Here is a 27,036-nt window from a genome sequence, read left to right on the forward strand (position 1 = left end):
TATATATATATATATATATATATATATATATAGTGTTTTAGGTATTGAAAAGTTCCTTTAACTCGTTATTTTCAAACTCCCAAATCAAAACACCAAAATTCTTTCTCCATATATATTTCCCTCTAACTCAAGGAAGAAGAAGAAGTTGGAGATAGGGTTTGGATTCAAGGTTCTTTATTCATAAAAATTATTGGGAAATCTTAATCATGGTATGGTGATCCTTCATATAGGGTTAACTTTCACCCCAGAGTCAATTTCAAAGTCTTCAAGCTTATGAAAAACTTAGGGTTTTTCTCAATCTGATGGGTTCTTTCACCGAACGATTTTAATAGGATCCTAATGGCATATTATGGTTATATTGTTGTTAAATTGATGATTTCATATGCAAATACTCTTTTAACCTATGATTTATCTCTATTCCTAATTTATGCCTTTAAGAATTGGGTTGGTTGATAATGAAAGCATGTGAATAGAACTTATTGAAATGGCTTTAGATTTTTCAAATATGTCATTACCCATGATTAATTCTTGTGAATTTTTGTTGTATTGGAATTGGAGATTATGGCCTTGAAGGAAAGATATGAGAAGTTACTTGTTGATTTTGAATTGTGAACTTGATGTTGATCTACTTGAAGGTGGAGGTGTTTACTTAATGTATATATCTATTGGATTATATGTGTGTGAGATCTCTATGAATGTGTTATGCCTAGAATCAAATGTACCTATAAATGAAAAATGAATGAATGTGGAATTGGAGATGGATGCACATCGTAATTTGAGGTGGAGTATATAAATAATGATTTCTACATCCCTTCCTAATGAATGAAAGGTGGGGTTTGAGATGGATGCTCATCCGTAAGTAGAGGCGAATTGTCTAGTAGAAATTTCAGTATCTTCTTTGAGGTATCAAATGAATAAATGTTGGAAGCAGATGGATACTCATACATGAGTGAAGGCGTGGTATCTAGTAGCGATATCTTGTCCTAATGATGAACTAAAGAATAAAGTACTCTATGGGAATGTAGGCTAAGCACCGAGTGGATATTGAATGACATGGATGCTCATCCATGAGTTGAGGTGGGGTATCTAGTAGAAATATCTTGGGATGGCTGCCCATACGTGAGTTGAGGCGGGGTATCTAGTAGAATATCCTTTATCCCATAAAGTATGTGCCCACATAGGTCTAGCTAGTGGATCCACTTAAGCTAAATATGATTTACCTTAGACATGTAAACCATCTGTTTACAGTGTGGGGCTTTATGATACCGGATTCCATGATATAGGTCCATGGTCTATGTCAGTTAAACTCTTATTCCAATCATGTGAAATGTTCACTATAGTTACTTGAGAGAGTTTACAAGTGAGGGTAGTAGTATGGGATGCTATCCACACATTGCACGAGTATGCTTTGATAGGATTATATAGAGTTGTCTAAGTCTTAATGGCTAATTTATGAAAGCCTCCTAAATGAAGTAATTAAAGAATGTTGAGTCTTAAATGATTAAAGTGATATGCATGCTATTCTTGGGTTTCATGATGATTTATTTTCCCTTGTTTGGCCTAAAGAAATGTTATGTTTCCTATGTATGAATATCGTGTAAAGGTGAAAAGGAATGAATGATAAGTTCGCTTTGGTGACCCAAATGTGGTTCCTTAGTGTGGATGGTGATATGGGACACTATACACACATTGAACAAGGTATAGCATAAGGGTTACTTGAGGTAAAGATCTAAGGTAAAGGTAATGGTTTCAGGTCGCATGCACTTCGGGCTCGACAAGATCATGAGAGTTCCCTGGCTAAAATTATTAGTAAGTAATGATATTTTAGATAGTAGTTATTCATTACTTGATATTAGTTTTTTCATTGGCAATTGTAGTACCCGTAATGAAACTACGACAAGTCATTGATTCATGGTTGAAAGTTGATTGTTTCTCAAAGCTAAAACCTTTGTTTAATGCAGTCCCTGGGTTCATTATTTTGTTCATTTGTAAGAGAATTAATTTTATTAGAAATGGTGGTTCTATGTCTAAAAATGCTTTGGTTCTATGTGTGAATAGAATGATATTCTTGTTGTCTAAAGTTACATATCCATGGTTGAATGAAATATCTATTACTTGGCCACTAATTATTAAACATTTGGAAGAATATGCTAATTTAAACTGCGACAAGATGAAGACTTGGAAACTCCATTGCTTGGGGAGTATCAAATGTAATACTGATAGGTGCAGCCAATTAGAAAATCCTTGTCTTAGAGCATTGACATTATTATTAGGAATGATGAAGGTGATTACGTATATGCTAAAACATAGAAAATAGGAAAAGTTTCATTGATTACAAAGAAAATCTTTGATGTTGTTTGGGAGGTTCCTTGGATCTTTTCCATGGATGTGAGGAACATAATGTTTTCAATGCACAATAGGAATGTGAAGGTGTTTCATACATTCAAAGAAGGGGATTGATATTCATTTTTCAGGAATAGATACACAGAGATATTTCCACATACAGTAGTTACCACAAAAAGCACAAGTCCATCATTCAATTGTAAAAGAATCAAATCCCTAATTCGAGAATTAAAGGATAGAAAATAGGGGATTTACAACAGATGCACATATTAGAAGTTGATACGCAAGGGTATGACAAAAACAATTACAAGGGAATAACATCAAGAGAATGATACTTCAACAAGAAAGAAAAAAAGTAACCATCAAAACTATTGTGTGTTTTGAATTTTGATATGAGATAAATATTAGAATTCTTAACTCTCAAGATCATAATTCATATATGGTGGCATTAGCTTCGACGGATCTCATCCCGTGTAAGATCGATGAATTACGGAAAATAATGCTCTAATATTGTTATGAACTGAAATGGAAGTCCTATCTATTTCTTACAAAGAGTGATTTCTGTGTGGTCGCATCCACCATGCATCTTGATCCCAGCTAAGATGTTCACTCACCATGTTTTAGAAAACTTCTTGGTGTTGAATCATAGCGTCAGTGAGAGCCTTTTGACTTATAAGTGATTACTCTCCAAAATTGGGTGCATTAATGATTTTAGCTGGTCTATTGGATTCGATTTTAGTAAATGCCGCCATTAGGAAGACATTACATCAAAGTAGATGAAGCCTCACGAACACACCAATTTTGGGAACCATTTTCCAAATTGGTTACTTACTGCTTCTTTAATTTTTTATTTTATTTTATTGTTGCTTCTTTCCTACGGGCTACTTTTGGGTCTTGGGCCATTTATTATCCCTTTGTTTTTATTTAATAATAAGACATATGTTTGAATTAATTTTCTTACAAAATAATGATATGATTATAAATTTTATTTACATATGAAATAAATGGCTAGGAGATATAAATGAGGGGTTGTTTCAGAAAATATAAAGTTGCGGGTCAATAGTCGTACTATGTTTTGGCGTACCCTAAAAGTCCTAGAATTATGTGCCCGAGTAGGCTTATAAGTTCCCTCTGTTCGACATCAGTTTTAGTAATCACACCATAGTCCTGCCTCTATATCCCTGAGAAAGTAGATTAGGTCCTCTAGATGGGATGTATATCGGAATTCACGTTTAACTCACATGATCTATGTCGGTTAAGAGTAGCTCCCACAGTTAGACTCTTAGTGCATTGACCATGTTTTAAGCATTTACATTAGTATACAGTTCAACATGTTACTAAGCATGAGGGTAACATGTTGAACTCTATACTAATGTAAATTCTGATAACCTGGTCAATGCATTACGAGTCTCACTGTGGGAACTACTTTTCACCAATCTAAACCACGTGAGCTAAACGTGGAGTCCGAACTATACATCCCATCTCGAGGACCCAATATTTCTTTCCAGGGATAAAGAGGCATGATTATGGCGTGATCACTAAATTTGATGCCCAGTAGAGGGGACTTATAAATCTACGCGCGAACGCAGTTCTAGAACATTGAGGGTACCATGAATCTTAGTGCAAATATTGACCCAAGAGTTTGTTTTATGCTAAAACAATCCCACATTTATATATACAAGCCATTTATTTCATACGTAAATAAAATTTATAATCATATCATTACTTTTTATTTTTTTTATTAATTCAAACATATGTATTATTATTGAATAAAAACAAAGAGATAATAAATGGTCTATGTCCCAAAAGTGGCCCACGTGAATGAAACAACAAGAAACAATTAAAAGAAAATTAAAGAAGTAGCAAGTAACCAATTTGGAAAACGGTTCAAAAAATTCCCATAATTGGTATATATGACATTTCTCAAAATCACATCAGCTGAGGCTTCATCTTCTCCGATAGAATGTCACCCGAATGTCTACCTTCGCTAGCATCGACTCCAATAGACCAACTAAATTCATCAATACACCAATTTCGGAGTGTAATCACTTATAAGTCAAAAGGCTTGATAATTAAACACTTGATTAGTGAACATATTAGTTGGGATCATGCTGCGTGATGGATGCGACCACACAAAAATTACATTTTTTAAGGAATTAGTTGTGCTTCTTTTTAAGTCCATACCAATGTTAGAGCATTATTCTCCGTAAAGCATCGATCTTACACGGGATGAGATCCGTCGTAGCTAATAACACCATGTATGATTTTAGATCTAGAGAGGTAAGCATCCTAAAATTAATCTGATATAAAAATTTAAAATGCACAATACTTATGATGGTGACTTTATTTCTTTCTTGTTGCAGTGTAGTCTCATTTTTATTTATATTATTCTGTGTAACTGTTCCTGTCATAGCCCTGCGTATCAACTTTGATTTGTGCATCTGTGGTAAATCCCCTATTTTGCATATTTTTTATTCTCAAATTTGGGATTTGATTCTTTTCCAATTGAATGATGGCTTGTGCTTGTTCTGATAATTTATGTATGTGGTAATATCTCTGTGTATCTATGCCTGCAAAATGAATAACATTATTAACAAAAAAAATTGGCTACTTTATTCCCTTCTCTGAATGTGTGAACCACCTCACATTCCCAGTGTGCATTGAAAACTGTATGTTGCTTACATTCTTAGTAATAATCCAAGGAACCTCCCAAACCCCATCCAGGATTTTCTTTGTAATCAGTGAATCCGTTTCTATAGTTAATGGTAAACAACCCTTTTGAACACAGTAATTCGAAACTTCTTTATCTGCTCTTATTTCAGCTTCAATTGCTGAAACTTCTCCTATTTTCTATGATTCAACATATACCAAATCACCTTCATCATTCCTAACACAAAATTTCAATGCAATAAGACCAAGATTTTCATGGCTACCTTAATCAGAGTAAATAAGTATACTTTTCCATTTCTTAACAATTACTGGCCAAGTATTAGGTATTTCATTCAACCATAGATATCTAACTTTAGACAAAAATAAAATCTATCTATTCACACCAAGGATCAAAGTATGTTTAGACATAGAATTACAAATTCTAATAACATTTCTTCTCTTAAAAATGAACCAAATAATATAAGCATGTATTGCCTTAAAAACAAAGGTTTTAAATTTGAGTAACAATCAGCTTTCCAACATGAATCAATGATTTGTCTTAGTTGCCTTAGGGGTCCTACAATTGCCAAATGAAATACCTCATATCAAGTATTTCATAACAACTAGCTAAAATATCATAACTTACCAATCATTTGATCCGGGAACCCTCATGATCTTGTCGAGCCCAAGTGCATAAGACATATTCTGTTTCTAACCACCATTGAACCTGAGGAAGGGTAAGGTTGAGCCCATAGATGATTATCCCCTCATTCTTAGCAATTTAAGGACAATCCCTTACCTTATGATCCGTTTTTCCACAACCAAAACATGCATTTGAATTTGCTAGACACTCAATTCTAGGGCTTTTTCTACGACTTTGAAACTTGTGTTCCATTAGCTCATTAGAAAAATTACCTTGGGAACGATTACCTCCACCGGACCTTGAATGTGAGAAATTACGATTATTCTTTCTTGCCCTCTTTGACTCCCTAGTTTTCTCCTTAAGCTTCTCTTCTTCTATTCTTTGTGCCTGAACTATCAAACAGGATACATACATCTCCTTAACAAGCTGGAAATATATTAGGCTATCTTTGACCACAAAGTCAGAAGCACCTGACACAAACTTACTCTTGATTGCCCTTGAATCGACAACCATAGTTTGAGCATATTTGGATAATTTTATGAATTTCAAATCATACTCCTTCACACTCATATTATCTTGTTGAAGCTTAATGAACTCAAGTACCTTTTCCCTTCCTCATCTCAAGGGGAAAGAACATGTCACGCCTTGAGGCTACCCCCTAGACATAACACGGTTCCTAATATCATGAGTCATCCCAAGTTAATTCTGAGTCTTGCATATGTAAAGCATAATGAAAATGATTAAGTAAGATATGTACTATGTGGAAGCTAAAAACACTGGATATTTGTACTGGGGGAATCTGACTAGTATGAATATATATGATATAATAATAAGAGTTTAGTGATGAATGAAACAACACTTAACAACTCGAGTTTAATCTACTACTTTTTCTAAAAAGTATCTATTGAATTGAGTTGTTGACACTTGCCCCACGCTAACCTAACAAAATAGAGAACTAGGAATAAACACTAAGCTAGAAAGCATGTCTGTTCAAACTCGATGTATGAGGACTCACAACTAAAGTTGTTGAAGTTGAATCGAGAATTAATATATTTAAGTGTGATCTTGATGTTGAGTGCCTAAACCTACACCATGAAAATGCATCAATACTTGCATGTACTGAGCATGCATGATATACATATGTTAAGTTGAACAAAGTATATAAGCTTGACGATATCATTTATAATCGCATGAAGCCCAGATAGATTATCTAGTATATCTAAACACAAACAACCATATCATCTCTTCATATTAAATATATAATTATGAAACCATATCATTTATTATCGCACGAAGCCCGGATAGATTACCTAGTATATCTAAAGACCAAAAACCATATCATCTCTTCATACTACATATATAATTATGTATAACCCTTTTTTTGTTTTAGAGACAAAATCAAGGTAGACTCTATTCAAACTTTATTCTTATTTTCTGAAAAACACCAGAAGAAAAAAGAGTTAAAAGAAATGATTTGGTTGATTAACACAACATCTTATTCCATAAGAAAAAAATTGATTCTCAATTAAAGTAAATATATGTCTTTATTTTGTTTATTTAAAGCACTCAAATATATGACACTATAACTTTTATTATTTACTATGGAAGCAAGGCCTGTACTATTCCTTCATAATAAATCCTATAAGTGTTGAAGTGTATTTTATTAATACAGGTATAAAATGTATTTTTCTTATACTCTTTATTATGTTTAAATATTGTAAATCTCTTATCCACACGAGGGTTAATCAAAAATAGTTTCTCTATCCACAAGATAGGAATAAGATCTGTATAGATCCTGCCTTGTCATACTTTACTTGTTGACCTAAGTGTCTAGTAGTAGTAGACTAGATATGCATGGCCCGTTCTGACACTGGATATTTCATGTAGTGATACGGTTTGCATAGTCGTTTGGTTACAAACCAAATGATAGCAACCAAACTACCTAAAAGGGAGGGGGGGGGGGGGGGAATAGCACATGAAAAACATACAGTTGAACTTGCATAAGCTTATATGATTGGGATAGTGGAAATCATATATGTTAAATGTTAGGAAAAGAAAATGCAGATCTTTAAAAAAAATTATGCACAACTAGTACAAGTAAAATGATAGTGTCTTCTTGTGATTCCCAACAACTATTACTACATAGTTCTTCAAAATTCCTCGAAGTTCGTAGCTAGATCAACTACGGCTTCATTCTCTAGAAGGCTGGTACATCAGTCTTTCTTGTATAATTTAACGACACTGTGTAAAAACCATACAACATAACATAGCAAACAAAGTTCCGCTGCCGATTGCTTATCCCTTCACTCATTTAATTATATGCATGACTTCATTGAATGTTGATTTGGTGCTTCAAAGAGAACATGTTTTATGTTTTGAATTATAAATATAATCACTCACTTTACTTGATCAGATTCTAATTGAGTAAATAGAAGTAATGATATCAGTACTGATTTTATGCAAACAAAAAGATCCAAATCATATAAAATGAATTAGTCTCAGCCTTGTCGTAACCATTTCTCTTTATACTTTTACGCCCTCTACCTCTCTCCATTGTTTACTTGAAAGAGGGAATGAAGGAGTCAAAAACATCATACATGAAAACTTAAAATTAAGAGTGAATTCAGCCTGTTTCACTTAACCTTATACATCATTTTGAGAAAACTGAAAATTATTGAGATGTATGCATAACTTTAAGCAAAAGGAGAAGTAACAGAAAAATATTAGTTATTACAAACAATAAAATAGTAGTGACACTGAACTTTTTTAAAAAAACTAAACTTATAGAGCAACACATAATTGACAAGTGATTAAAGAAGCCACTATAAGGGCAAAAAATTTACACATACGTATGAATGTTAATGACCATGCCTTTCACATATGGAAGCAATCAGTTCCTTCATTTTCTTATTTTAATTGGAATTTTTTAAATCTATCCAGCAATTTTTTTTCTAAAAGTAGAGTACCATTTTTGTTATGTATTCTCCTTAACAATGACAAATAAGACAATTCATTCTCTAACTGATTCTCTCCCTTTGTCAAAAATGTGTGATATTTTCAAGTACATAAGAGCACCATATCCTTCAAAACAAAGAAACATTTGATTAGGTCTTACGTTTCTCAAAAAAATTTGAGCATTTTTTTGGAAGAATCACATTTGCATGACATTATAGATTCCAGTAAAAGGAACTACATAAAATTATTTGTTTGGATGAACAAATGCTAAGTTCTTCACACCCTCATCATGGTCACGGACATACATTTTTAAAAGGAAGAGCAGGTGAAACATTTTAAGTACATCTTCTCACTAATCAAATAGACCATAACATGGCTTATCAAAATGATAAAAACAGAAGCTACCTCTGTGGAATTAATGCATCAATGTTTAGTCTTTCGAAATTGTCTCTTAGTTTTTCAAGAAGTCTCTTTAGAATTTCGTAGTACATGTTTCTAGTAAATTGTGCTACATGTATTTAGTTATTTGTGCAAGACCTTTTGTTTTCTATTTTAGTAGTATAAATATGATGTAGTTGATGATTGTAATCATCTCAAGTGGCCTTAAGTAGAATATAATAAACTTGAGCATTCTCTAAATATACTATTTTCCTTCCATATTTCCTTCAAATTCGTATCAAGAGCAGGTTTTTGTTCTTAATCTGGGGTTAGATGAAAAAAAAAATATGGCATCGAAAACAAATGAGGTGTTGAATCTTCAGTTGTTCTTACTCCATTTTTTTATGGAACTAATTTTTAATACTGGCAGATAAGAATGAGACACATTTCAAAGCTGAAGGTTTGTGGAGTATTGTTGCAAATGGATTTGAAGAGACAGACAACGACGGCCATCTTACAGCAGAAGAGATGAAATATCTTGAAGCTAAGTATTGTCAAGATGCAAAAGCCTTGACCAAAATCCAAATGGGTGTCCCAAGAGCATATTTTGCAAAAATTGGTACTTGTGAAACCGCAAAGGAAGCTTGAGATTCTCTGAAAACTGAGGTGTGTGGTGATGAAAAGGTACGCACTATAAATCTTCAAACTCTTAAAAGAGAGTTTCAAAATTTAAAGATGACAGAATCTGAAATAATTGATGAATATTGCACAAGAGTCATGAATATTGTTAATGAAATGAGATATCATAGTGATACAATTTCTGACCAACAAGTTGTGGAAAAGATTCTAATTAGTGACACAGAAAAGTATGAGTACACTAGTGCTATCACTGAGGAGACAAAATATTTTTCTAAGCTTTCCATCAAAGAGCTAGTTGGATCATTTCGTGCACACGAGAAGCGAATATTTTTTCGTGAAGATCAACCCAAACAGATGGCTTTGCTGTCCAAAAAAATGAGAACTCTCAAAATTTCTCAAAAAATCAACAGAACAAGAATCACAAGCCAAAAAAGAAGCAGGATCATGATGGTTCTTCCAAGAAGGTTGAAGAAAAAGGTGAGAAAAACTTTAATCTTTTTTGTAAACCTTGCAAAAAGACTAATCACAATGCAGAAAAATATTGCACAACGGCAAGCCCCAATGTAACTTTTGTTAAAAGTTTGGCCACGTTGCAAAGTATTGTTGGCACAAGAAATAGGAGCAAGAAATTTTTTGTGAAAAAACAGGAGGAAGAAAGGGAAGAAAACCTTTCCTTTGCTTATTCATCTGATGCTTCAACACAAAGCAACGAATGGTATGTTGATAGTTGTTGTAGTAATCACATGACTAGAGATGAAAATGCTTTTCTCTCAATTAATAATAGCATCACTACTAAAGTGAGAATGGGGAATGAAGCCTTAGTTGATGCGAAAGGTAAAGGTACTATTTCGATTAACATGAAAGGGTGGTAAGCAAATTCATGATGTTCTTTATGTTCCTGACTTGGAAGAACATTTGCTTAGTGTTAGTCAACCCATGGAAAATGGTTATTCTCTTGTGTTTAGAGATAATTATTGCATTATTTATGATAAAATTGAGTCAAATCAAGTCATTGTTGAAGTAAAGATGATAAAAAAGAAACTTCCCTTTGCAATTTCATTACAATGCATTAAAAAATGAAATTGTAGATGATTCATGGCTTTGGCACAAAAGGATATGGTGTAAGGCCTTCCTCAAATACATACTGAGGTGGATCCAGGTGAAAGTTGTATAATGGGAAACCAACATAGGAAGTATTTTCCAAAAGGGGTGTCTTGGAGAGCAAGTGTACTTTGGAACTAATTCCTCTTGACGTTTGCGTAACAATGAAGACTCCATCTTTTGGAAGTCAAAGGTATTTTCTAATCTTTATTGATGATTTCTCAAGAATGACTTGGTTTTATTTCTTGAGTTTATTTCTTGAAAGAAAAGTCTCAAGCATTTTTTACATTCATGAAATTTATGGCCCTTGTTGAGAAGAAAAAAAGTTGCAGCATCAAAATCATTTGCAGTTATAGAGGAGGTGAATATACCAGTCGAGATTTTGAAGAATATTGCAAAAATGAAGGCATTCATGAGCAACTTAGATAAGGGTATACTTCTCAACAAAATGGTGTATCTGAAAGAAGAATTAGAACAATTGTTGAAATGGCCAGAACAATGATGCATGAGAAAGGACTGCCAAAATATTTTTGGGCAGAAGTAGTGCATACAGTTGTTCACATCCTTAACAGGTGTCAAACAAAGGCACTAAAGGACAAGACACTAGTAGAAACTTGGAGTGGAATTAAACCTTCTGTAAGTCATTTTATACTTTTCGGGTGTATTTGTTATGCTCATGTACCTGCGACAAAAGAACAAAATCGAATAAAAAAATTCAAAAATGTATATTTCATGGTAATAGTGATGTGACAAAAGTATATAGGTTTCTCGATGTCAAAACTAACAAACTTCTTGTTAGTAGAGATGTCATTTTTAATTCAAAAAAACATGGAATAGGGAGGATAAAAAGATAGAAAATACTTCTATCATATCCTCAAATCAAGAAGAGGATGAGAAAGATGAAGATGTCTCTCAAGGGGGAGAAATCCCAGATTCAGATGAAGAAGAACTACCTCCAAGTGGAACAAAAATGTTGGGTGACATTTCTCAAAGATGTAACTTTGCCGGCGTTGAGCCAGAAAATAATGAAGAAGAAACAAAGCATGATGTTTGGAAGAAAGTCATGGAAGAAGAAATTCGGATGATTGAAAAAAATAATACTTGGAGCTTGTGGCTATACCCACAGAAAGAGAAATTGTATGTCTAAAACGGATATACAAAATCAAACTCAATCATTAAGGAGATATTTCAAAGTACAAAGAAAGGTTGTTGCTAGAGGCTTCACGCAAAAGCCAGATATTGATTTTTATGAAAGTTTCTCTCCAGTTGCTCGTCTAGAGACAACTAGAAGTGTAATTGTTTGTTGCTGCACAAAAGAAATGGAAGATATTTCAACTTGATGTTAAATCTGTATTTCTGAATGGAAAACTTGATGAAGAGATTTATGTTGAGCAACCTCAAGGATTTTTTGTTCAAATAGGAGAAGAGAAGGCGTAGAGGTTAAAAAAGCTCGTTACGGACTGAAGCAAGCTCCAAGAGCATGGTACAATGAAATTGATACATACTTTCTGAAAAGTAATTTTCAGAGAAGTAAAAGTGAAGCCACTTTGTATGTGAAAAAGAACATGGCAGCATGATCATTGTTTGTCTCTTTTTGGATGATCTACTCTTTACAGGAAATGATGTAAAGATGATGCAAAATTTCAAGTAAGATATAATGCAAGATTATTAAATGAGTGATCTTGGGTTGCTAAATTATTTTTTGGCCATCAAAGTTTCTCATGTGAAAAAAAAAAATTTCATTTCTCAAAAGAAGTATACTAAAAGTATTCTTCAAAAATTCAAAATGATGGATTGCAGGTTTTGTTTTATCGAAAAAGGAAAAATATTATTTTTTAGTTTTTGAGGCCTTTTAGAGAGTCGCCACTTAATTTTTGAATAAAAATTAAGAAAACTATATTTTCAAAAGACTTAACACAAGAATCAATTGAAAAAAAATAAAAGGGTTCGAGGATTCCTATTTATATTTTAGGAAGGTGTTAAGCACTTATAAAATTCACCTACTTGAGGTTTTCCGGCAACTAACTATTTGGCTAAAATGTAAACTTTTAATTTCGAAGTAACATCTATTGAAACTGTTTGAAAAATGAATTCTTAGCACTTTATCTAATTGAACGTCTAATTAAAAAATTTATTATGTTAAACATATTCGAACTTGGTCCAATTTTATATTGTTAAAAACATTACGGCATTTTATAGGGATTTGGAGTTTTCGAACTTTACAACAACCGACAAATAAAACATGTAAATAAACAATAAACAAGAGAGAGGGGAAGAGAATTGGGTCCAAAATCGGGTTTCCTCTACGCCTTGAACAGAAATTTGGACCCACATGTTTTGGGTTTTCAATCCATTTGACTTTTTGGGCCTTCAACACACTTCATTTTTAGGTCTTAGGCCCATTGTACCTGTCCTAATATTCTAGAAAAAATAATAAGCGATATAACAAGGGCTTAAGCCCAAAGATAACCAAATGCGAAATACGAATAAAAGTGGCCTTCTAATCCAACTTCTTCGATCATCTTCAATTCTTTAAACATAGGACTTGTACGCCAATTTTTGGGTTGACTCGATGGAAGGATTGAGCCCTTTGCTCAAATTAAGGTGGGAGAGATGGCCAAGGCAGTCCACAATGGACTCGAGGGGGAGTTTTACATGCGATTAAGAAAGAGAAATTAATACCTCATCTGATTTGACAAAATACAAGACAAAATAATAATAAATAATAATTAAAACAATAATAAAAACAAAAATTAAATAAATATAACATATAATCTAAATGAAATAATCCACATGGAGACATATTGCATGAAAGCAGATAACTGTTCATATACGTATACTAAAAGAAATCACATGCTAAAAAAATGATATAATAATGAAAATAAATAAAAAAGAACACACCAACTCAACATAACAAGATACAGAACCTTTGAATATCGATTATCAAGCCAAGGAGGCGTGAGCATATTAAATCTCAGGAAAAGAGCAATCATTAAACAAACAGTAACCACATTACTCAAACAAAACTACCACATAATTATTAAATGAGAAATCTCTTGTCACAATCCAAGTCTAACCTTAACCATGGGAAACTAACGTCAACTAGCTTCTCATCCTAAAGTAAAGAACATTATTATTAACGGTAGGTTAAATTATTTTGAAGAGTATTATTATTGTATTCAAACAATCAACACATGACAGACACTTTTACTCAAGTTAACATGCTTGCGAATACGCACAAGAGAAAGTGAACACAACTTTTATGGTGGCTAACTTGGTTTATCAATAACATCAAAAGAATAAAGACTAACAAATCATTGTTGAAACCCAATTTTTACCATCCACAATATAAATCAATCATCGAGCTTCTTAATTCCATAACGATTTAGAATAATTAGTTCTATAAAATTCAAAAATATTTTTCAAGTTTATTTTAATTAGTTGTCACTTATTATAATTTTTATATAATGTATATATATTTTACATATTATGTATATAATTAATATAGTTTATGATTATTCAAAAATCATCTAAATAAGATTATAATTTTAGCAAAATAACAACTTAAATAATAAATTATATTTTTGGTTAATTAGTTTCTAATTAAAATAATTATTTTATTTTGTTAAGATTAAGAAGCTCATTATTTAATTTATATTAATTCCTATTATTTAGTTATTAATGAAATTCCTAAACCCATTTGTGATAAGACCAAATTTGGGCCTTTCTTCAGCTTCATTTGACATTCCTCAAGCCCAATAACATTTCTTTTCATCCAATTAAAATGACCCAATTCCTAGCATTACTATGCAACAATAACTAACAATACATCAGCCCATACCCATGAATACCATATTAAAGACACCACAACAGACCCCTGTTTGTTCTTCTTCCTCGCCTAAACCCAGAAACAAACAACGAACAAGACCTCCAGCTCAGTTCAGCAGCCCTGAAACTCGACCCGACACGCTCCACGTCAAGATGAGTTTGCGGAAAGCAAAGGACGGCCTTCAAGTCTTGTCGCTTTCCTTCAACATTCTCTTTCCCTCTGCAATCGCAACAGCAAAAATAGGGCACGCGAATCGTCCTGCTTGTGTGAGATAGCGCCACGTTAGGATGCAAGGATGGGAGATCGATCAAGATCGTCCATCCCCCTTTCCTCATCCGGAAAAAGGTTGAATGCTTCAGAAAAAGGGTTTCGTACAAAAATAGTAAAAGTTTTGGGATTTCAAAATTCAAAAAGAACATCTTGTCATTCAATTCTAGATGGGGTCCCCCCCCCCCAATAAAAAAACCAAGTACCCATTTCAATGTATAGTCCTTATGGTTCACTATTGAAGTAGTGATTTTTTGTGAGAAAATTTCTTGTGAAAAGCACTAAAAAAATCAATAAGAAATTTTTAACGATTAAATACAGAGAAAAATCTTGAGAGTTTAGCTGTTAAGAAGAAGAAATCATTGAAATCCGAAGTGCTTTGAGATATTTCTTTAGCCTTTGCTTCGGTTCACTCAACTTGATTCATCAAAGTCTCCTTGGAGTCTCTCATTCAGCGTGGAAACTCCTGCTCTTTCAAGCTCGTTTGGCTCGCCGTTCGCTGCCTGGGAGAAGGTAATTTTTCTCCTGTTATAATAATTCTCATCGCCTTCTGTTTTGTTTCAAGAAGTTATATTACTTGTGTACTAAAAGCTTTATTATATGGCTTTTTGTTGCTAGTCATTTCTGACCTTTTGATGTTCCCATACGATATACTCGTCCCTTTGTGATTTCTTGATTTATGTCGCAACCAAAGTTTGTGGATTTGCATCCAGTGTTGATATTCCAGATTATTTTTCGAATTTCTGTCTGTTTTTATCTGTGTTGTGCTACTTCTTAAGATATAAGGGGTCTGATCTTTTCCATTTATAAGTATGTTAGCATTGGGTGAAGTTTGATAACTGTTTAACTTTCGTATCCATGTAGGCACGAACTCTCAAATCCACTTATGTGGTTAGCATGCATGATATATTTCTATGTTTGTTCTAATCCTTTAATTTTATCTACTTCTTGGATTATTTTTCTTATTTGTTTTGTTGCCTGATAAGATTCACCCGTAGCAAGATTGTCTCCCAGATATTCGAACTTCAATCGAAAATGCCTACACATTCAAGTCGAGTCTGTTTAAATATGAGTTCTATTAGTCTTGGTTTTATCAGGGTTAAGTTTTTAATATCGTTCGAATCATGATTTCTACTAAGTATTATCATTTCATGTGTGTAGTCGGAGCTATGCCGACTTGATTTGTGTCATTTGTGGTTTCTGTTTCAAAAACAAATATGCAGAGAACCAACTCTTCTGTTTACATTCCTTATGTGTATTTGTGCTTATGTCAATATGTTAGTTTGGTGACAATCTTGTTTCTTGTATATTATTATATTTCACTCCCCCTTAGATGATTTGGAAACACCCCCGTAGCTCCTTAATCTTTTGTTTAAAAGATAGGAATTTAACATAATAAAATCTCGCCAATTGGGGTATGCCTATTTGTTTAAGTGTAGCATGTTTCCTCTGCATATTTTGAATTCATATTTTGAGTAACAGTGATGTATTCCTATGTATATGATAGGTTCATAACGCATACATGCAATGTGTGCCAATGCTTACTGTCATACTTGTTATTAGACTTATTTTTTTTATTTCTTAGTTCATTTGGTTTACCTTTGGAGTTATATATTCCCCCTTAACTCGAATCTCTAAAGTAGTTCGCATCTTTCATTGCCATTTATTCAAGAAACATTTTATTAGTTTATCGCATCATGTACTAATCCATTTTTGTCTTATTGCATGTGAAACTCTCCTCGAGTCCTCGTGGACTTTACTCCATCTCCTCGCACTTTCTCTTCGAGCCATAAAGGCTCAAAATATCTTTCTCGAGTCGTCCAGACCCCCTCAAAACTGATGAACAGGTTCAAAGCAACAAATAGGTTGCTGGAAAGTTAAATTGTAGTTCTCCAAAAGGTTAAAAAAGGGCTAATATATTGATGTATACACCGATATAGACTATGAATATATGATACACAGGTTTAAAAAATTATACAGGTGCTGGAAAATTGATAGGGGGCAGCATACATTCCGTATACATCCCAATATACACGAAAACGGATGGTACACAAGTCGTATGCATCAGTATGCATCAAAATGTCTACCACATTTTTAAGAGAGAAATGGGCCAAAATCCCTATCCAAAGTTGCTACAAAATTTTTCGGTTAATTGGGCCGAAGGGTCCATTTTTTGCTGAATTTGGGCAAAAAGCCCAAGTTCTAATTCCTCCCTTCTCCTCTCCTCTTTATTTATTTTGCTATTGTGTTAAGTTATGTTTCATTTATTAAATTTTGATTTGACTTAATTGATTTCGCCAAAGTAAATTGTTTCTCTTTTTCACATTTAAAGAAAAAATATTTATTTTTATTCTCTATATTTCGCTTTTTTTTCACTATTAGACTTGTCAAACACTTGAGTTATTCCTTTTAGAGGATTCCTTCTAAGTTCATTCCCTTTAAAATAATCAATTAAAATAGAATAGTAATATTGGTCAATACATAAATTAAAGATTGAATTTACTTTGTATAGTCAAAATTAAAAAAAATACTTTAAATGTCATTTAGTGAAATCGCCGATCAACCATGAGTTAGCGGGAATTCCGAGGGCCTAACACCTTCTCGAAATGTATATTTGAACTTCGAACCCTTTTCAATCGATTTTTATCTGTTTAAATCTTTTGAAAATAAAAAAAAATTTTCTTGATTTTTACTAAAAAATCAAGTGGCGACTCTGTCAATTCAGAAAATTAATCTCTCTTAAATTATAAGATTAATTGATTTTTCGAAACTTAGTCATTTTTTTACTATTATATTTTATTAAGTAAAACAGAAATGACGACTTAGCTGGGGATTAGTTAAGTTCTAACAAAAAGGATTTGACTACTTGACTATTTGTAATTATTGAATTGCTTATTTGTGAGTAATGTCCTTTATATATAAAATTAGCATTGCATTTCATGGCATATTCTGATATATATTGTATAGTATATTAAAGGAAGGTTTGTGGAACCACAACCAAATTTTTGTATACTCAACCTTTTCCGGAATTAGGGGTAATTTATTGGTTTGTCATGCATCCAATGGTGTCGCGAGTTCCAACCCAAATTGTCTGTTTGGGTCCCCCGCCGTTTCAAAGTCACTCTTAGTATAGGATAGAGCTAAACCAAATCCAAATTTAGGAGCATTTGAACTAAGATGACCCAATAGCTAAGGCGTGTTGGACCCATTAGAAGACCACCCTGAGTCCAAAACGGCTCGCAGCCTAAACGGACGCTCATACTTATGTGTTTAAATTTGAAGGATGTATACGTTGTTTGAAAAATCATTATCTCATAGGGTAAGGATTACATTATAGTTTGTTTAGGTTGAAGAAAGACCTTCACAAGCTACTAGACTATCCGGAAATGTTGGCACACGAAGATGACAACAAATCAAGAAAGAAGCAAGACCTTTCGTAGAGGCATAGTTTAGGGTCGTATCCCTGCGTGGGACTAATTATTTTGTATTCCTTTTTCCCTATTATGCATTCCCATTTATTTTGTTGATAAATTTTTTATAAATTTGGGTTGTGGATATTTCGAATGCCGTATTTATCCCTCTAATCGCTAGGCCTACTCTTAGTACAAAAGGATAACATATTTGTTTATAACGCACAATATTTATTTATGTGTTATAACTTCTTATTAATATGTTGTTTTATTTGGAGATATTCTAGCTCACTCTTTTTCCAATACTTTTTAGAACCCCTACGCACTAATATCAAATCACTGTCAAAAGCGTGTCCAAATACTCTTCGAGTCTTCAGTTTTCGAAAAAAAAACGAACTTCATTTTTCTTTAATACGACTCTCATATAAGAAAAAGATTAATCATTTCAAATCAAAAGAAATTTAAGTGGGTCGAACTACGTAGGACCTGAATTCTCTTTTGTAAGATACGTAGGCAACCTTTCAAGGTCCGGTCCCTATTTTGAGAAATTTTATGTTTTTCAACTCTTACCAGGTAATTAAAGTTATATCTCAAAAACCAGAAGAACGACAATGAAAGATACAATCAAATTTTTCCCGACTCAAGTCGACATTTCTGATTAATTAATCCTGTAATCAATAGACAAATTTCTGTCTATCAAGTTATCTTTCAATATACGTGGGCTAATTTATTTTCAAATGAAGCAACTCTTATGCATGTTACAATAATGTGTATGATATTTTGTATTAACTATTATTGACACAAACTAACACATTTTCCTTTGATTTGTTTTTCTTTGTCAGGTACTCAAAAAATGATTTGTGTTGAGAAAATGACTGAACATCCATACTTCACCAGGTCCAAAGACCCCAAAGATTCCTTCTCCGACCAATGCTTATCAAAAGCCAAACATAAAATTTTTGAAAATGTTGAGAACACTGACATGAATCAAGCTACTGTGAATGACCTTATCATTGCTGATCAAAACAAGTTGATCGCACAGTTACTCCAAGAGATTGATGAAATGGGGGTTGAAATGGACAAGACTCGAGATTTGAAAATATTTGCTATCATTGCTAAAACTCCTACTCTAGACAACGAGAGGCCTCCACTCCATTTTCCTTCTTCAGATCCAACGTCTGAACATTTCCCAAAAAATTCAACCACCTTTACAATTCCAAACATTCCATCATTGACTCAACCACCCCTAACCACAACATGCTAGTTCCTCACATCAAAAGTCACCTACTTCTCAAAATCCAGATACGAACATTCTTCAAAATTTTTCTCTCAATCATCAAATTCCTACTCAAATTGTCAAAAACCCACCTACAACTCAACCCAAACCTCTAAAAACCACATTTCATCTTCAAACTTCACCTGAATCGTACGCTCATCTTACCACACGTTTTGAAGCAGAATATTTAGAGAAGAAGGAAAATGTTTGGATGGTCAGGAAAGGAAAAACTTAGCAAAGCATCAGAGAGGATGTCATGAATGCAATGACGGACTTTCGACACACTCCAGACATTGTAGGGTTCAATTATGAACATTTGTGTCGTCATACACATTTGGAGTTTCTCTAAGGTTTTAAAGTACCAAAGTTTGATGCATTTAGCAGAGTTGAGAATCCTTTGACTCATTTGAGGGCTTATTATGATCAACTTATTGGATTCGGGAAAGATGAGGCTTTGCTGATGCGACTCTTTAGTCGAAGTCTGAAAGAAGAAGCTCTGGAATGGTTTATTTCTAAAGAAATCAAACAATGGACAAGTTGGAACGCTTTGGTTAAAGACTTTCTTGAAAGGTTTTGCTATAATATAGAATTCATTCACGATCAATACTATTTGGGTAGAATCAAACAGAATTCTACTGAAAGCTATCACGAGTATGCCTACCATTGGAGAAGAGAGGACGCAAGAGTTAGGACTCCCATGACCGAGAATTTAATTATTGAAATCTTCGTGCACATTCAAGAGCCTGAGTATTACAACACGATGTTACTCATTTTAGGAGGGAAGTTCAGTGAGATAGTCAGAATTGGTGAAGCTATTGAATATGGCCTTAGGACAGGAAAAATCATTTGAATGACTCCACGAGATGAATCCTCATGACACTGAAGGAGGAAAAGGGAAGATGTTTCTTCTTTCTCATATGAATCAAACCACAAATCAAAGAGACATGCTGGTCTTAATGTTCGAAAGTCTTTACCTTCCAAAACCTACCCTTTAGATCCACATAATCCTTACCTTATCAAACCAAGTTACCAATCTCCACCATAAAATAATCCAAATTACTAAGCTCCATTTCCAAATTACTCAATTGCTCAATTATGTTACCGGGCTGCATTGCAAAATTACTCAAAGACCCATCATAGCTACCGAGCTCCACAATACTCAAATCTCCAAAAACCAGCACCTACTCACCATAATCCTCTAAGTTACTGCCAAGTATCTCAATCTGCACAAAATGATCATAATCTTTCTTGTCAAAATTTTTTGAAGAGGTTGAAAGCAGCTGGTCTTATAAAAATAATTGACCCAAAAAATAACAGTGTGAATCCCAGACTATATAGGCCCGATCTTCATTGTTCTTACCATTCAGGAGGTTTGTAGATATACTGTTAAGGATTGCATCAATTTGAAGAGTAAATTTCAAGACTTTATTGATCAAAGAATTGTCACTCTTCAAAATTTCACTTCCAAGGCCAATGGTAATTCACCGTCGAATCATGGAGGATTCACTGTTAATATGATTGACCCAGAGTCTCAAGTCCCTCTTTGTCAAAATGCACGAAATCATCATGAAATGCCTACGCCTCAACAAGGTCATTATAATCCTCCTCGTACGAGATTCGAGATGAAAGCTACTTGGAGTTTTACGCCGCTCATCGAAAGTAAGGCGAAGTTTTTTGAGCAATTGAATGTTACAGGTATTATTCATTAAGTTGGGCCCAAGCCCATTGGTACCGGCTCTTAATTTTACCGAGCCAATCAGAAGTGTGCATATCATTCCAACAGTGTTGGGCATGATACAGAAGACTGTATCAATTTAAAGCACAAGATCCAAGACATGGTCAACCGGAATGTGGTCATGACCGCTCTTCCAAACATCAACAGTAATCTTTTGCTGAACTATGGAGGCGCCACTATCAATATGATAGAGACGGAGGATCAGTCCCTCATGGTAAAGATGATAATTCCAACTAGTCCTGGCAATCTTGAGAAAGTTGCATGTTCTCCGAGCATAATTGCGAAACTCAACTTTAAGAGCATGACACTCGGTCAAAATTTTTCTTCTGTGTCAAAAGAGGGTAAGAACAAGAGGGAGATTAATCATGTTCCCCCAAAGTCTTTGCCTCATTTACGCCAGTCCATTCTAGTAAAAGAATATGCCCCTGATGATGGTCTTAGAGAAGGAATTGGGGGTCTTTTTAAAGAATGTGGTGATGCACCCAAGAAGATAATTGAGGCACCAGACATAGGAGATGCCGAGACAATGAAGAAACTTCTTAACTTGACTTCCATTCCGCTCTTTATCTCTCGCTCAACTTGATAGACAAAAATGAATTTTATGTTGTTTAAAAATCGGTGGTGGTTAGAATGAGGATTGAAACCACCTTTTGTGTTGTTTTACCTAATTATGTTTTTATATCCCTTGTAATGTTATGAAAAAGGCAAAATGACTCATGGTCATGACCAAAGTTTGTATTTCCTTACTTTTTATAAAGTCTCTCCTATTGCGAAAATTTTATTTACTTGTTTTTATTCTGCTATCTCACTATCTTTGTATGTGTTTCAGTGAAACAAAAACTTATAATTTTTATTAAAATAACTTGTCCATGTCACGTCATGTCACAAGCTGAATGAACATTATGCGGTAGATGAAGATGAGTTTGATGAGTATGACAAGGAGATCATAATATTCAAACACATAGCCGATGATTTAAAATGACTTGAGACATAAGGTAAGTTGAATCTGGATGAGACACAAACTGTAAATCTGGAAAAGGATGACTGTCAAAAAGTGAGAATCAGGCCCATCAGAAAGGAGCTTAGAAAAGAAAACTCAACAGATTACTTAGAAAATACATTGAATACATTTGTTTGATCACAACTAGTGGTGAAACATAGACGTTCATCTCAAGTTGTCAATCGACTCAGTTGCTATCAAAAGCTGTTATATTGAAGATTTAGAGTGTCGTTTATTTCTATCCTTGTAACTGCATAGTTTGTTTGTAATCATCTTATGTTCTGTAGTTAGAAAAATTATTTCTTGTTATGAACTATGTCTGACCTGAATTCTTAAGAATGAGATACGTAGGCGGCATATATCGCCTTCAGTCACTCCATTATATATATTTTCAGCATTTTTCATTTGTACTTGAACTACGTTCGACCTGAATTCTCAAGAAAGAGATATGTAGGTGTCCTATGTCGGCCTCGGTCGGTTTCTATGTAATTTTCTTACTGTTGTTAACCTTTTAGGGGGAACTGCGTTTGAATTGATTGCTGCCTCAACGGGATAGGTAGGCACCACAACGGCTCGGTCATATCTCCCTTAAGATTTATATTTTCCCTTACAATAGAAACTGGGATAGAATTTTTGAGGAGAACTCAAAAATTCTAAAGAAAAAAGATCTCCCCAACTAGTCAAGACTGAAGTTACGTTGAGAATCGTAACAGGGACAAAGTTTGTGAAAGGATCCAAAAAATATCATGATTTTCCTCACCAACAGGTCAAGATACGCCAAGACTGTTAACTGGGATAGAATTTTTTGAGGATGACCTCAAAAAATTTCATCTTGGTTTCATTAATGGTTTAAGATAGCTGTGAATATCTCCAGCATGATCTTTATTTCAGAAATAACTTCAAGTGATCCACAAACAATGTTTTGGAAGATCAGAATTAAACTTCAACAATCTTTGACATTTCAAGATTCATATCATCAAAACTTCCACAATTTTCAGAATCTCTCCGACAAATTGTCTGATAGATCTTGATATATAAACCTCAAAGCGTTCATCAAGCATGACGTGACAAGATACTTGGGAGTGACATTTTTCAGTTACATCATTTTTGAGAACTTTTTTCTAAAAACAATTACCTATTTATTTAAAATATTTCGCATAAATGTTTCGTATTCTCCATCGAGAAGCAAGAGAGGTGAGAGATCAAGTGAAGATAGCAAGTCAAAGAGCAAGCGTTTGACGAAGTCAACATACATCAATTTGTTTTAAAAACTATGTTTTTTTGTGGATTCATGAAAGTCATTAATGTTTTTCAGAAGAAAAAGAAGAGTACAGAATACGAGCAACAACACCTCCTTCAAATTTCCGGCAAAGCATGAGTTATAATTGAGTGCAAATGTTCAAATATGAACAAGTCAAAACATGAATCTCACCATGTAGAAGCATCTACAATGACGTTCAAGTACATTCTCTTTAGCATCATGGACATTTTAAGAAGATTCACAATTCGCGTCGATATCAGACGTGGTAATGTGAACCCTACAAGAGGGACATTTCTACAATATTATGAAATGAGATAATACCACCATCCAGAAGGACATCACCATAATTTTATTGATAGAGATCATCATCCAGCCAATGGATCAACATCATCCTATCAATGAATCATCATGGAACATCATCATCATATCAATGGAGCATCAGCAATCCTAACAATGGATAATCAATGGAACATCATCATCCTATCAATAGAGCATCTACATATCCTACCAATGGAGCATCATCACCCTATCAATAAAGCGGCAACATCATTCCGCCGATGGATCATCAATCATTATACTATAAATGGAGTATCAACGTCATCAACCTATCATGTAGAAGCATTATCCGACCAATATATCATCATCTTTCTATCACTGAAGCATCATTTTCACATCATATCAAGTCATCATCTACTGCATCAAGACATACATAGTCTGATGTAGAACATTTGTCGAGTACGGTAAAGCATATCACTTCCCTTTTTAAATTACAGTTTGTGCTAACAAGTTTATTTCATTTTTTGTCTAAATCAACCAAGAGGATGAATTCTTAGATCAAACCACAGGTGCATAGGACATAAAAGAAAAGATTCAAGATGACCTGAAATTTCTTTAAAAGCAAATATTATCGAGACATCCACCTTGTTACAGTTGGAACATTATCGAGTCATTAACCTTGTGATAGTTGGATGGTTATCGAGCCATCCACCTCGTTATAGTTGGATATTTATCGAGTCACCAACCTTGTTACAGTTGGAACATTATCGAGCCATCCACCTCATTAAAGTTGGATAATTATCGAGCCATCCACCTTGTTACAGTTGGAACATTATCGAGACATCCACCTCGTTAAAACTGGATAATCATCGAGCCGTCCACCTCGCTATAGTTGGATAATTATTGAGCTGGCTAGCTCGTTGTAAAGATCACCAGAATTTGTCATAAAGAAAACAAGCAACGACATTCTTAGTCTTCAGTAAATTATTAGTTGTAACGGACATACTATGTTCGAAAGAGACATGTACTGAACATATTTATGTGACATCTTTCACAACAAAAGTAAGCGAAAAGCATCGTAATGTATATTACCACTTTTCCAGTGGCATTTTCTACTAACAAGTTGTTTCAGTCTCTGTCGAGAGCATCGAAGAGGATGAATTCTCAAGTCAAACCACCGGTGAGGACGACATCAACAAGAACGCAACAAATGTGGAATTTTTTCTTAGCAGCGAACTGGAACATAGTCCAAAGAGGAGTGTCAAACTCTTAGGACGCGAGCAGAGGAGCGATTTCCACCACAATCAAACCACACCCCTATTTGAAGGCATGTGGGTTTTTCTTTGGGTATGTCAGTTTCAATTTTACATCTGGAAAATTCTTGATTTTACCGGAAGAATCTTTTCAATCTGAGTGACAATCACCAAGAGCTTTGAGAATTATGTCCTTGTAAGTTCTTACTTTTGGATGTGAAGAGCTCCACATTCATGGCTAAGAGGTTGCAAACCTGCTTTTCGTACTAAATTCCTTGTCATTTGTCTAGAACCAAAAGGTTATCAAGCATAATAGATTTTCTTTTAAACAGACCGAGTCGAACTACAAGCCGCCTGATTCCTATAGTTTAAGGATATGTAGGTGGACTGAATATTTGAAACTCGGCTGTACTCCAATATTCTGTCATAAATCATATTCTCGGACATCCTGATCCCTTTATTATTCGGTATCAGGATGGCTTTAGAATTTTTTCAAAATCGTGTGTCAAATCAAGCATATCGAACTACAAGTGGCCTGAATTCTCATATAGCTTGAGATACGTAGGAGATCCACTTTCGGTTCGGCTATAATACTTAGAATCCGTACAAAGTCATTTTTCCAAAAGATAAAGATGTGGCCGGTCAAAACTTGATTAATCAATTTCATTTTCCTCAGATTTCTTACATCAATCAAAGTAAAATGAGGGACAGTTGTTGACACCCAATTTTGACCATCCAAAATATAATTCAATCATCGAGTTTCTTGATTCCCAAAGGATTTAGAATAATTAGTTTTATAAAATTCAAAATATTTTTCAAGTTTATTTAATTAGATTTCACTCTTTATAATTTTTAGATAATATATATATATATTTTAAATATTATGTATATAATTAATATATTTTATTATTATTCAAAAATCATCAAATTTTTTTTAATTTTAGTAAAAATTTAGATCAATAGTGTGGTTTAAATAATAACTTAAAATTTTAGGTTAATTAGTTTCTAATTAAAATAATTATTTTATTTGGTTAAGATTAAGAAGATCATTAATTAATTTATTTTAATTTGTTATTAATACAATCCCTAAACCCATTTGTGATAAGACCAAATTTGAGCCTTTCTTTAGCTTCATTTGACATTCCTCAAGCCAAATAACATTTCTTTTCAGCCAATTCAAATGAGCCAATTCCCAGCCCAATTCCTAGCATTACTATGCAACAATAAGTAACAATACATCAGCCCATACCCATAAATACCATACAAAAGACACCACAACAGACCCCTGTTTGTTCATCTTCCGCGCGTAAACCCAGAAACGAACAACGAACAAGACCTCCTGCCCAGTTTAGCAGCCCAGAAACTCGACCTGACACACTTCACGCCAAGATTAATTCCCGGAAAGCAAAGGACGACCTTAAGTTCTTGTCGCCTTCCTTCAACATTCTCTTTCCCTCTTCAATCGCAACAGCAAAAACAGGGCACGCGAATCTTCCTGCTTGTGTGAGATAGCGCCACGTTAGGATGCAAGGATGGGAGATCGATCAAGATTATCCATCCCCCTTTCCTCATCAAGAATAGGGTAGAATGCTTCGGAAAAAGCGTTTCGTTCCAAAACAGTAAAAGTTTTGGGATTTATAAATTCAAAAAGAACATCTTGTCATTCAATTTTAGATGGTTCTTCCCCCCCCCCCAAAAAAAAAACCGACAAAAAAAACTAGTACCCATTTCTATATATAGTCGTTATGGTTCACTGTGAATTAGTGGTTTTTTGGGAGAAAATTTCTTGTGAAAAGAACTAAAAAATCAATAGGAATTTTTGATAGAAACAGTGAGCTACTAAAGTTGGATGAAGTATAGAGAAAAATCTTGAGAGTTGACCTAAGTATTAAAAAGAAGAAATCATTGAAATCCGAAGTGCTTGGAAATATTCCTATATTCTTGGATTTGGTTCACTCAATTTCATTCATCCAAGTCTCCTCGGAGTCTCTCATTCAGCGTGGAAACTACCGCTCTTTCAA

Source organism: Solanum pennellii, chromosome 4, assembly GCF_001406875.1.
Source record: "Solanum pennellii chromosome 4, SPENNV200".
Classification (NCBI taxonomy): domain Eukaryota; kingdom Viridiplantae; phylum Streptophyta; class Magnoliopsida; order Solanales; family Solanaceae; genus Solanum; species Solanum pennellii.